We start from the raw sequence: 12,426 nt of genomic DNA, 5'->3' as shown, positions 1-12,426 counted from the left end.
CTGAGCGACTATCGGCCGTTCTCCCGGAGCTAAAAGCTGGCCTACGGTACCGAACTAGCCGATAGTAACTCACGTCCCTGAATGTGACGTCACTCTCTACGTGTTCTGTTCTTGTGTGAGTCGCTCCTAACCCCTATCCGCTCCGTCTTCCCCTACTAATACAAACAGTATATTCCCTACTTGTATCGTGTGGTTTGTGGGTGTATTGTGGTTGTTTTTATCAGCGTACTTACAGTTTCTCGACGAACACCGAAGATCCTACCCGATTGCACTACCCCCCCTTCTGGGTGGTATCGTCCTGTCGGGACCAGTCGATCGAAATTGATCACCGGCGAGCCCGTTGGCGCACTACGAGGTCCGTGGGTGCGATCACGCGACCGATGATAATTATCCCCCGTGATCGAGCTCGGATGGGACGGGCGGTGGCGGTGAAACGGCTGGGTGGATCGTGCAGTCTGATGATGAGGGGTGGCTACTACGTGTGGCCGGCGGTCGATTTGATCCCTATGAAGGGAACGTAACATGCGGTGTGAGTCGGGGCGGGTTGCACTGGCGTTGGTGGTCTTTCCCCTTGATGGACAATCCCACGGGGCAGCGTAAATCACGTGTGACGGAGTGATTCTCGTGGGGCCAAGCCTCCCATTCGATGGCCAACGCGCTCTGGGTGTACCTATAGTGATACGAAACCACGAGGCGATAGGTACATCCAGGGATCCCTCGCCTGGGGCCGACGGCCACACGTAGTAGCCACCCCTCATCATCAGACTGCACGATCCACCCAGCCGTTTCACCGCCACCGCCCGTCCCATCCGAGCTCGATCACGGGGGATAATTATCATCGGTCGCGTGATCGCACCCACGGACCTCGTAGTGCGCCAACGGGCTCGCCGGTGATCAATTTCGATCGACTGGTCCCGACAGGACGATACCACCCAGAAGGGGGGGTAGTGCAATCGGGTAGGATCTTCGGTGTTCGTCGAGAAACTGTAAGTACGCTGATAAAAACAACCACAATACACCCACAAACCACACGATACAAGTAGGGAATATACTGTTTGTATTAGTAGGGGAAGACGGAGCGGATAGGGGTTAGGAGCGACTCACACAAGAACAGAACACGAAGAGAGTGACGTCACATTCAGGGACGTGAGTTACTATCGGCTAGTTCGGTACCGTAGGCCAGCTTTTAGCTCCGGGAGAACGGCCGATAGTCGCTCAGTTTTCAGCTAGCTCTGGTAGGAGGCAGAGCAGGGTTTGTAATAACTGATGGAAAAAATGAATGAATTTTCAAAACGTTAAAACACAAATCTTTTTGCCTATTTTTTAATGAACAGCGGTACTTTTTTTAATAAATTTTCTCTTTACTGCACTAACTTGCATTTTACCAAAACTCTTGGATGACTGAGAATTGTATAGTTTGATTTTGAAAGTTTTGGAAGGAATTTTGGGAATTGGATTGGGACTAAGGATTGGGTATCGGGTAAGTTGTTGTGGAGGCGGATTCCGAGAAAGGGCATTGGCATTGCTAGCTGGGCATTATTGATCCGGAATTCTTGGCAGACGACTTCGTCGTCTGGCGCGAAAGCCGAGAATTTAAGGACCCTTACCAGGATCCTCCTTACAGTGGCGCCCAACTTCAATTAAAAACGTCCCACTAGAATTTAGAACTTTTTATCGTTTCTTTCACTACACTCTATTTTGAATTTATATTGATTATTGTTGAGTTGGATTCGAGCACTTTAGATATACTTTGGTAAAATCGGTTAGGTTAAGGTTGAATTTGAATTTTCGGTAGTTATAGCATAAGAAAACGTTTTTTTCACACACTTATTCTTTTTTTTACTTTACTTTTTACATTTTCGCGTTTTTTTCTCTTTTTTACAATACTATGGATTTTGAGTTCGTACCAATTTCCTGAAACAGAGACAGAAATACAGTTAGTACAATGGCTACATCAGACGGGTCAGTTTTGCAAATTAATGCCTATGATTTGAGTGAAAACGAAGTAGACTATGAGTTGTGGATAAGGAATCAGCTTTATCAAGAATCAGATAAGAATAAAAGAGATCGTTTGAGGAAAGTTTTTCTAGAGGAAGGTAACGACACTATCGTTTTGACTGAGGACATGTTCTTTGTTAACGAGTTACCCTTAGTGACAAGGAAGTTAGAAGAAATTGAACATGGTCTAACCAAAACAATTCAAGTCAAATGGATTTCGCAACTACGCCATTGGCGGGAGAGAATTTACAGAACCACGGTTGTCGATTTGGCTCAAGGCGAGCAAAAAGTTGAGATATTATCTAAAATCAGACATTTGATCAAGAGTTACAAAGCTACAGCTATTAGGTTGATGAATCTTAGCGATTCCGAAGATGAATCCAACAAAGGCCTAGAACAGAGTTCACTCAAACAAGAAAAGCAAAAGGATCAGCCCCGGGTACCTAGATTTTCAGAGAATGCGATGCAACAAAGAAATCAATCCTTTGACCATGACACACTATCTAAGGCAGTAAATTCTACAATCGGAGACTATTTTAAGCAGTTTCCGAATATTGCTGGAATGAAAATTAGCATCGATCGCGACGACAAAACGAAGAAAAAAGTAAGCCAGGAAAGGGAACAAGTTAGGAATCTAGGAGCAATTCCAAAAAGGTTGGATATAGCAGGCTCGGTAGAAAAGCGTAACGCGAAAGAGCAGGAGAAAAGTAAGAAAAATGAACGTAAACTGGGCAAAACCAAAAGAATAAATAAGAAATCGTCTTCGGAGGACGAGAGTTCATCCCTGGACTCGTTGAGCAGCCTACTTTCGTCAGAATCTAGCTCAGAATCGGAGTCAAGAAACTTTTCAGTGAGATCAGAGGATTTAGGTCGAGATCGAGATTATCGAGGTCAAAATTATCGGTTGGACAAATGGGGTATCCAGTTCAGTGGAGACATCCATGGCATGGACGTTCTAGATTTCGTTTTTCAGGTTAATGAACTAATGCAGGCAGAACGTATTCCAAACGACAGGTTTCTGGATCATGCTTACATCCTTTTTTCAGGAGAAGCGCGTAGATGGTATTTTACCTACAAAAAGAAATACAGGACGTGGGATAAATTTTCAAAGCAGTTAAAAATTCGATTTGGTGATCCAAATAAGGATAGGAAAATTCTCCAAGATATCAAGGACAGAAAACAACGGAAGGGAGAGTCATTTGTGGCTTTTTGTTCAGAAATAGAGGGAATGTTTGAACGAATGACAAAACAATACTCAGAGCGTAAAAGGTTGAAAGTCCTTAGGAATAATATGAGACGCTGGTACAAGACGAAACTTACTTTCTTCAAAATTAAGAACATCGCCCACTTGAACATGCTTTGCCAACAACTGGATAAGGACAGTGGTAGAATTTATTCGAAATCCACACATCTTTCTCGGAAACATATCAGAAATGTAGAGGCATCTTCTGATTCCTCTTCCTCTTCGTCAGAACCTGAGGTATATGCTTATAATAAAAAGGAGAACCGACCTTATAAACGTCGCGACCCTCAAGCAAATATAACAGAATCACAAGAACGAGACAATTTAGTGCAACTCAATTCTCTATGCTGGAATTGCCGAAAGTACGGTCACCGGTGGAGAGATTGTAAACAGCCAAAGGTCATTTTCTGCCATGCATGTGGTATGCCAGGAGTTACTTTTTTGACCTGTCCAAAAAGTCATATGCTTCCTCAACAGGCTACAAAAAACGAAAGCTCGGAGGAGAAGTAAGGGGTGTCTCTTTTCCGATTAGTTCATTAGACCCCAAGCAAGGAAATGGAGAAAATGACTTGAATAACTGGAAAATTTATGAATTGAACATAAAGCCGAGTAAATGTCCACATATTCTAGTAAAAATCGTTGACTCAGACATCGAAGCACTATTAGACTCAGGGGCTGAAATTTCCGTCATTAATTCTGTGCATATCGCTCACAAATATAATTTCCAAATTCATAAAACGAGTATTAAAGTTGATACGGCAGGAACCGCTAATCATAATTGTCTAGGCTTCATAAATGTTCCATTAACTTTTAATGGCCTTACTAGAGCTATCCGAATTTATATCGTCTTGGAGTTCTCCAAACCATTGATTCTTGGAGTTATTTTTTGGAAAGCGTTTAACATTGTTCCAGCAATGGAGCTGAGCAATAAGGAAATTATATCTTTAGGTCAAATCGATTTTCAAAGACAGGCGCCGGTTAATTCAATTAGTTTAGTGGAAAATTATTTTGCTAAAGATGAATCGGAAATAACTCTAAAATTTTCTGAATTTGTCGGAACAGTTGATAAACTTAAAAATCTTAGCGATGAAGAAGATTTATCATTAGAAGTGCCAACACTAGACTTTCAACCAATGTCGATCGAAGAAATAGAGACAGAACACGTACTTAATTCGAATGAAAGATCTCAACTATTAGAGGCGATAGATTGTTTCAAGTTTTCCGAAGACGATAAAATCGGTAGAACCGCGATTCTTGAGCATAAAATTCAGATTATCCCTGGCGCTGAACTGAAGGCTTCTCCTATGTACCGTTGTTCTCCGTACGTACAAAAGTACGTGGACGAAGAATTAGAACGAATGAAGCAAATGGACATAATTGAACCATGCGATTCCGACTACGCGAGTCCTTTACTGCCGGTCAAAAAAGCGAACGGAAAATTCCGCGTCTGTTTAGATTCTCGACGAGTAAATGACGTTACTCAAAATAACGCGTACCCCATTCCCAATTTACACGAAGTTTTGCATAGAATAAAAAAGGCCAAATACTTCAGTGTAATTGACCTGAAAGAAGCGTACTGGCAAATCCCACTAGCCCCAGAATCCCGAAAATACACCGCGTTCAGGACAAAATCAGGGTTATATAGATTTAAAGTGATGCCTTTCGGCTTGAAAGGGGCACCTTTCACTATGTCCAAGTTAATGGACATAGTCCTCGGAAATGACCTACAACCCTACGTATGGGTGTATCTTGACGACATAATCCTCGCGACCGAAACGTTAGCTCAGCACGTAGCACTAATAAAAGAAGTTGCTAAACGATTAAATCGGGCAAACTTAACGATTAGCCTCAATAAATCCAAATTTTGTAGAAAAAGTGTCAGGTATTTAGGGTACATAATATCGGAACAAGGTATCTCGATCGACATGGAAAAAATTAAACCCATTTTAGATTATGAAACCCCAAAAACAGTAAAAGACATCAGACGTCTACTTGGTCTGGCTAACTTCTACCAAAAGTTTATCAAACATTATAGTGACATTACGTCACCGATCTCAGATCTGTTAAAGAAAGACAGAAAAAAGTTTTCGTGGAGTCTGGAAGCAGATGAAGCACTAAACAGGCTAAAACAAGCGCTAATTAGTCCTCCAATTTTAGCTAATCCTAACTTTGACCTGGAGTTTACAATAGAGTCAGACGCTTCGGATTTAGCTGTGGGAGCAGTGCTGACTCAAGTGCAGGAAGGCGAAAAGCGAATTATCGCATATTTCAGCAAAAAATTAAATTCTACGAGGCGGAAGTATGCCGCAGTAGAAAAAGAATGTTTAGCCGTACTATGGGCGGTTGAAGCATTCCGGAATTATATTGAGGGAACGCACTTCCGAGTTATTACTGACGCTCGCAGTTTGGTCTGGCTTTCAAAAGTTAGCGCTGAGAAGGGTTCAGCAAAGCTTTGTAGATGGGCCCTGAAGCTACAACAATTTGATTTCAGCATAGAATATAGGAAAGGGCGCGACAATATAACTGCTGACTGTCTTTCGAGATCACTCAGCACCATTAGAGTAAAATGGGAGGACTCAGACTACAAGGGAATGCTAGGGAAAATTGAGGCGGATCCAATGAAATACAAAGAGTTTAAAGTTGTAGACAGTAAGATTTACAAATACGTAAACGATGAGTCAAAACTATCAGATAGGAGGTTTGATTGGAAAAGAATTCCAGAGAAATCGGAAAGAGCTGAACTTATTAAGGAAATCCATGAGAGTGCTCATTTAGGTACTGAGAAAACCCTCGGCAAAATAAGGGAGAAATATTATTGGCCGTTAATGTACTCTGACGTTAAAAGGTTTTGTGAGGGCTGTATAGTCTGCAAGACTTCAAAATCCGACAATGTTAACCATGTACCTCCTATGGGCAAACAAAAAATCGCAAATCAGCCCTGGCAAGTTATTGCCATAGATTACGTGGGACCCTTTCCAAGGGCAAAACGATCAGGCAATACGTGTTTACTGGTTCTAACCGACATCTTTTCTAAATTTGTAATTGTACAACCACTCAAAGAAGCAAAGGCGAAGCAATTAACGTTTTTTATAGAAAACATGATTTTTTTATTGTTTGGCGTACCCGAAGTCGTCCTATCGGACAATGGGGCGCAATTTACATCTAAAGAATTTAAGAACCTTTTACAAAAATACGGTGTGAGTCATTGGCTTACTCCGGTCTATTTCCCGCAAGTCAATAACGCGGAGAGGACAAATCGCGTAATTACCTCTGCAATTAGGGCTCTCATAAAAAAGGAGCAAGACGAATGGGATACAAATATTTATAAAATCACTCATGCAATTAACAATGCAGTCCATTCCTCGAGTAATTTCTCTCCATACTTCATAAATTTCGGGAGAAATCAAATTAGCTCAGGGGAAGAATATCAATCTTTACGAGACTTAGGGCAGGACGTAGGCCAGGAAGAACAAGAGCACAGCGAAAAAATGAAAAAAATCTTCGAAGAAGTTCGTAAAAATCTTAAAATGGCATATGAAAAATACTCTAAATACTATAATCTCCGCGCTGGTAAAATGTTGCACTTCGCAATAGGGCAAAAAGTCTTAAAGAAAAACTATTTCTTATCAGATAAGGGAAAAGGATTCAACGCAAAACTGGCACCGAAATATTCTGAAGCCATTGTCAAGAGAAAAGTAGGAGATTATTGTTACATTCTGGAAGATTTGAACGGTAAAAACCTAGGAATGTATCATGTATCGCAACTAAAGAAGATTTAAAGAAAAAGAACCTAAAGCTATGTAAATAATCTAAGAAAACTAAAAAAGAACTTATAAAACACGTAAAATCGGTAATAAAATGGTAAAGATAAAGCTATGTACGCAAACAAATAAACGGAAAATCAGAACAAAGAAACACGAATAGTCGGTAAAATTTAACAACTCAAATAATAAATCAATCGAATTTGAGTCATGGACGGTAAAATGGAAATAACAAGAAAGAAAAACAAGAACTGAGACTAAAATCATAGAAACTAACTAGAAATACGGAAGGAAATTGGTAATTTTAGCTCGAAATAATTAAATAAATTAATTTGAAAAAAAAACTCTGGCCTTTTTAAAAAAGGAAACTAAAAATTTAAATTCACAGAAAACTTTTTCTTTTATAAAACCTCAAGCTATGTACAAAAACTAAGGGTGAAGTCATGAACGTTGTTCCCCATAAAACACGCAAAGTCGGCAAAATTAACATAAAATGAAAATGTGAAAAATAAATCATAAAACTTACCAAAACCACGAAACAAGACAAAATCAAGCACAACCTGAGCATAATGGTCTTCAGAATTCAGTTTCGTGCTAAAACAAAACAAATAATTAATTAATGATAATCAAACTGTAAATAATGTAAATATTGTAAATAAGCAGCAAGAAATAGGTAGAGAAGCTTTTCATCTTTAGTAAAAGAAGGCAAAAGATTCGCGGAAAATAAGATAGCTGGGAACACTGATCTATCATTAGGTGATGGAGGCAGTAGTTTCGGTATTGAACAATAGCATGGATGAGTAGATTGAGTTAGAGGTCAAGAGGTCAAACTACAGTATCTCTGGACGAGGTAGAAAGTAGGAAAAAAAAATAGAATTAAGGATCATAAAAGGAAAATTCACTGCAGTAGTTTACGTTTAAGGAAATTGGTACTTACGTTTTGATAAATTATGCGCTAGGAGATCCTGTAAGCATACCACATACAATTTCTCAGCAATAGCCTGGCGTACATTCTTGGTTCTGGAATTGCAGATAACGAACCATCTGCATCGACACTTGCCAATAGACTATACCACAGTAAATTGCAATTAACGTTATAATAGCCCGGTAGTTCACAATTCGTTTATGACCCGAGAGAGAAAAAGATAGAGAGTAATTTTCGGATTTATTCGTGTTTGAATCGTGTCCATATAGTTATATGGAGTTATACGTATATGTAGCTACATTTTGTTAATACGAATATGACCAACAGGCTTGGGTACATTTTTCGTTAATTGCATATGTAGTAGTTGGGAGCCTAAGACCCATATTTCTTCCAATAAATGTATTGGAGTGAGGTATCGTAGAATATCAATTGAAAAGAATAGTTTACCAGTTAGTCAACTGGTGCGGGAACGAATTTACGGTCGCGTCGGATCTCTCTCGGGAAGTTTTGAAATAACATCAAAACGCCGCGTAAAATTTTGCATGATTTAGTGATAGGTGTAAATAGTAGCCTTAAGCTCAACATATAAGTGTTTAATTTGGAGATGCTTTATGATTGGGGTATATAGCAGAAATAAATAAAAAGGTTAGTTGAAGAAGAAAAAAAAAATATGTTCCATATTTTTTTTGGGGGAAGTTGAGAGTGATGAAACGAGCAGATTTGTTTAGAATCGGCCGTTTCAAAAAGAAAGCGTTTCATGCGTTGCGCCTACTGATAGGCAAAAAGTTAATATATGTAAAAGTGCTCGAATCTGTTTTATATAGGTATGTGTTGCTTATTCGGAGATAAGAGTGGGTGAAAAAATGATAAGAGGAAACCCCAACGATATGGGAATGTGAATTCAAGGAAATTTACATAGAAGAATAGGCAATCAAGCCAGAAACCGGAAACCCTGTGAAATAAGAAAAATAAGCAGAATTAGTAATATGAGGTTTCTTGGCTGGTCGGAAAAATGGATTTGATCTTTCCGTTTTGGACCTCCAAGTCAGAAAGTTCTATCAAGAGTTAAAAAGTGCAGTGAGAAGAATTTATTAGAAAGTGAAGAAAATAATGTGAGCAGAAGTTGTAGCAAGAATTATAAGAGAAAAAAGTTTTAACGTTGTGGAAAATTTTTATTTTTTCAGATTTTTATTTTGATTTCTTTTTGAATAAAAAAAAACCTATCGTGAGTCGTGCAAAGAATTTTGTAACCAAATGTGAGTAGTTAAAGTAATTGAAAAACAAGATAATCTTATAGTTAACTAAAGGAAAACGATTTTATAGTAGATGAGAAAAGGGAGTGAGTCGTTAAAGGCCGAAAACGTTTTGGAAAAGTGAAGGAAGAAATAATCAGGTAATTGGCAAAATAACGAAAGTTGTGTGGTTGAGTTCTAAACAGATTGTGTTCCGCAGTGGCCACGCTTCAGTGGCAAACACCGTTGGGATTGGTGGATGAGGTGTGGATCGCAGTAATTCGAGTGGTTTGTGCGTTATCTGGACCGGTTCACGGCCCTAGGCGAATTCACCAATTGGCCGTCGGCCCCAGGCGAGGGATCCCTGGATGTACCTATCGCCTCGTGGTTTCGTATCACTATAGGTACACCCAGAGCGCGTTGGCCATCGAATGGGAGGCTTGGCCCCACGAGAATCACTCCGTCACACGTGATTTACGCTGCCCCGTGGGATTGTCCATCAAGGGGAAAGACCACCAACGCCAGTGCAACCCGCCCCGACTCACACCGCATGTTACGTTCCCTTCATAGGGATCAAATCGACCGCCGGCCACACGTAGTAGCCACCCCTCATCATCAGACTGCACGATCCACCCAGCCGTTTCACCGCCACCGCCCGTCCCATCCGAGCTCGATCACGGGGGATAATTATCATCGGTCGCGTGATCGCACCCACGGACCTCGTAGTGCGCCAACGGGCTCGCCGGTGATCAATTTCGATCGACTGGTCCCGACAGGACGATACCACCCAGAAGGGGGGGTAGTGCAATCGGGTAGGATCTTCGGTGTTCGTCGAGAAACTGTAAGTACGCTGATAAAAACAACCACAATACACCCACAAACCACACGATACAAGTAGGGAATATACTGTTTGTATTAGTAGGGGAAGACGGAGCGGATAGGGGTTAGGAGCGACTCACACAAGAACAGAACACGAAGAGAGTGACGTCACATTCAGGGACGTGAGTTACTATCGGCTAGTTCGGTACCGTAGGCCAGCTTTTAGCTCCGGGAGAACGGCCGATAGTCGCTCAGTTTTCAGCTAGCTCTGGTAGGAGGCAGAGCAGGGTTTGTAATAACTGATGGAAAAAATGAATGAATTTTCAAAACGTTAAAACACAAATCTTTTTGCCTATTTTTTAATGAACAGCGGTACTTTTTTTAATAAATTTTCTCTTTACTGCACTAACTTGCATTTTACCAAAACTCTTGGATGACTGAGAATTGTATAGTTTGATTTTGAAAGTTTTGGAAGGAATTTTGGGAATTGGATTGGGACTAAGGATTGGGTATCGGGTAAGTTGTTGTGGAGGCGGATTCCGAGAAAGGGCATTGGCATTGCTAGCTGGGCATTATTGATCCGGAATTCTTGGCAGACGACTTCGTCGTCTGGCGCGAAAGCCGAGAATTTAAGGACCCTTACCAGGATCCTCCTTACAAGTATACTGGAAAGGCTATATGTTCACTCCAAAAATGACTTTTTGATAGGAGGCCCGGAGGGTCGAGTCACATATACCAATCAACTCAGCTCGACGAGTTGAGGTGATGTCTGTGTGTGTGTGTGTATGTATGTGTGTATGTGTGTGGTCAAAATAAACTCACATCACTTTTTTGAACTAAGCCTCAACCGATTTTAATGACCGACGGTTCATTCGACGCGGAATCTGGTCCCATTGTTTCCTATTGAAAATAGTTCGGATCGGTCCAGCCGTTCCGGAGTTATGGCCATTTAGGTGTTCCGGACCGGTACCCCAGGAAGGGGCCAGATATGAAAACGCTACAAACCCATCCATGCGGCACATCAAACTACGGCATTTCCGATAACTTGATGGATGGTAAGCAAAAAAATAGTCGGAGACCATATCTGAACCGGTAGTGTCCCGGAACCGGTTCCGGGTGTCCCGACGGAAGTGGCCAAACATAAAAGTTAACTAAACCCATGCATGCGACATATCAAATAGTGGCTTTTTTATATCCTGATGAACAGTTAGCAGGAAAATATTCTCAGACCATATCGGAACCGGTTGTGTTCCAGAACCGGTTCCGGGTGTCCCGTCGGAAGTGGCTAAATATAAAATTGATCTAAAATCATGTATGCTACATATCAAACCGCGGCTATTTCGATAACCTGATGAACAGTACGCAGGAAAGCATTCTCAGACCATATCGGAACCGGTTGTGTTCCGGTACCGGCTTCAGATGTTCCGCCGGAGGTGGCCAAGTATAAAAGTTAATGCGACATATCAAATAGTGGCTTTTTTTGATATCTTGATGAACAGTAAGCAGGCAAATATTCTCAGTACATATCTGAATCGGTAGTGATCCAGAACCGGTTCCGGGTGTCCCGCCGGAAACAGCCAAATATAAAAGTGAACCAAACCCATGCATGCGACACATCAAATCGCGGTTTTTTAGGTATCTTGGTTTGGTAAAAAAAAAGGTTTCCGGCCATATTGGAGACAACCGGTAGTGTTCCACAACCGATTACAGTTGCTCCATCGGAAGGAGAACCAAATCTATAAATTCGACACATTAAATGACTCAAAAAGGTAACCTGATTAACGGTTAACAGGAAAAAAATCAAAGACCATACTTTGGAAAACCAATAGTGTGCCGAAACCGGTTCCAGATGCCCCAACGGAATTGGTCAAATGTAGAACGAGCAAGAAAATAGTCTCAGGCCACATTTAGCGGTAGCGTTCCGGAACCAGTTTCGAGTGTCTCGCCGGAACTGGCGAAATGCACAAATGAACCAAACCCATGCATGCATTACATAAATTTGCGACTGCTAAAAAACTGATTAACAATTTGCATAAAACTAGTCTAAGGCCACATTAATGACAATCGGTAAGTGGTAAAATGTGAACCGAAAGTGATAAAAATAAAATGTGAAATTGAACCAAACCCATGCGTGTGGTACCATAAAACCACGTCAATAGTTGCTGTCAAATTACCTGAGTAAACTTTTAATTCTATAAACTAACTGTATTTTAGTTTTTATTGAAATTGTAGGATTTGTTTTTGAAAACAAATCCTACAGATATTGTGATGGTACGAATTGATAGCTTGTTCCTTTTACGATTGTTGGCTTATGAAGTTCACTGCGGTTGATCACCAAACGGATCAGGTGTCGGAAAGCACCAAATTTGAACTTCCGGAAGTAGCAGCTGCACGAGGAGCCGCTGCAGGTGTGAGTAACATCACTTATCGGATCATTCGTAAATACGT

This window comes from Aedes albopictus, chromosome 1 (assembly GCF_035046485.1).
Source record: "Aedes albopictus strain Foshan chromosome 1, AalbF5, whole genome shotgun sequence".
Taxonomy (NCBI): domain Eukaryota; kingdom Metazoa; phylum Arthropoda; class Insecta; order Diptera; family Culicidae; genus Aedes; species Aedes albopictus.
Note: the sequence above shows the minus strand (reverse complement) of the source record.